This window comes from Nematolebias whitei, chromosome 1 (assembly GCF_014905685.2).
Source record: "Nematolebias whitei isolate Nwh7 chromosome 1, NemWhi1, whole genome shotgun sequence".
Taxonomy (NCBI): Eukaryota; Metazoa; Chordata; class Actinopteri; order Cyprinodontiformes; family Rivulidae; genus Nematolebias; species Nematolebias whitei.
Window position 1 is genome coordinate 42,200,843 of NC_056498.1, and position 1,936 is coordinate 42,202,778.

The 1,936-nt window shown below is 34.4% G+C and overlaps 1 protein-coding gene across 1 annotated transcript in view; it reads right to left on the minus strand.

Annotated features, from left to right (window-relative positions):
- LOC119416745 (sodium/hydrogen exchanger 9B2) overlaps positions 1 to 1,936 on the minus strand; it is a 20,296-nt gene that overhangs the window by 13,466 nt on the left and 4,894 nt on the right. The gene's annotated exons all lie outside the window — the stretch shown is intronic.

The window sequence follows — 1,936 nt, forward strand, 5'->3', positions numbered from 1 at the left end:
CTTTAATGTTTCAGACTTTTATGTTTCAGACTTTAATGTTTCAGATTTTTATGTTTCAGACTTTTGTGTTTCAGATTTTTATGTTTCAGACTTTAATGTTTCAAACTTTAATGTTTCAAACTTTAATGTTTCAGACTTTAATGTTTCAAACTTTAATGTTTCAGACTTTAATGTTTCAGACTTTAATGTTTCAGACTTTAATGTTTCAAACTTTAATATTTCAGACTTTTATGTTTCAGACTTTAATATTTCAGACTTTAATGTTTCAGACTTTAATGTTTCAGATTTTTAATGTTTCAGATTTTAATGTTTCAGACTTTAATGTTTCAGATTTTTATGTTTCAGACTTTATCCTGATGCATGCTCAATAATCCAGGTAGAAAATTATAACAAGTTTAACTCAGGTCCTCCAAATAGAATAAAAAATATTTAAAACTTGTTTAATTTTTTCAATACGTCCAGTTGACCTGACTTCACTTTGTTAGTTTTCTTGTTTTAACGTTTGTTTTCATTGTTTTCGTCTGATCCTTTTTAAACTTTGTTTCTTTTGTTCATAAAAAGTTTAACAGTCAATTACCTGTCATTGTGTCACTTTCATTAACCTTCATAAAGTTTCATGTTTTTTCAGGATAAATCTCCATGAAAAGTGTAGGTTTTCTGTAGGTCGGTGGACATGAAGAAGTGGAGCCACATGCAGACTGGAAACAAGGAGCTTGAAGGTAAAACTAAACAAGATATTATTTGATCAAAGTAAAGAAGAAGTTCTGACGAGGCAGCAAAAACTCTTTTAACTAAAACCAAGAAAACAGGAATCAGAGAGGAGGACAACAAGTGACGATGTGGGAAGACCAGCGCTGAAGCAAGGAGCGAGCGTGTGAAGACACACCTGGCCGATTACAGATCAGGGACAGGTGAGGCGGCAGACGGAGGGTCAGTGAGGACCAGTACCAGAAACAGAACCAGACCAGAAAACTAAAACCAAACCTGACAACATGTATGAATCTATAAATCATAAAATACGAAGAATAAAACTAAAAGATCAGCAGAGCTTCTGTTGGAAACTGGTTCATCAAACCTGAAGAAAACTCTGAACCTTTATAACAGAAAAATGACATTTCTGTCAATAAAATTACTTTTTATACTTTTACATGTAAGAAGAAGAAACTTCAACAAACTGTAGATTTCAGCCCTGAATATTATAAAGTTTAATGAAACAACCATAAACTGCAGCACAGGCTATAGATACATCATTTTATCAGAGAGAAAACATTTATGTTTATTTATTAATCTTTTTATGAATTTATGAACCAAGTCAAACTGATACAAACGATCTAAACGCTCATAAGATGCTGTAAATGTCAGATTTAATACAAATAAACAGATTAAATTTCATTTCTTTGACAGCTGTTGTCTTTAAGTAACTTTGGTAGAAGTTTTTAGTGCAGAAGCATAAAAAATAAATTAAATAATAAACTTAAATATGTAAACAAACGCAGCTGCAGAGGAACGTCTTCGTCTTTCATCTGGAGCCGAACCAGAAACGACCGAGGCTTTCTGAAATAATTTGTTTCTTTCAATCATGAATCTGATCAATGACTGATTATTGATCAGATTTAAACTCATTGATGTGAAATCAAATGTTTTTATTTTCTTACCTTCGCTGCTGAAGAGCTGACAGTCTGACAGAGAACCACTCACAGCTGAGTGAGTGTGAGTCACTGTGTCACTGTGTGTGTGTCGGTGTCACTGTGTGTGTGTGTGTCACTGTGTGTGTGTGTGTCACTGTGTGTGTGTCGGTGTCACTGTGTGTGTGTGTGTCACTGTGTGTGTGTGTCACTGTGTGTGTGTGTGTCACTGTGTGTGTGTGTGTGTCACATGGTGTGTGTGTGTGTGTGTCACTGTGTGTGTGTGTGTCACTGTGTGTGTGTGTGTGTGT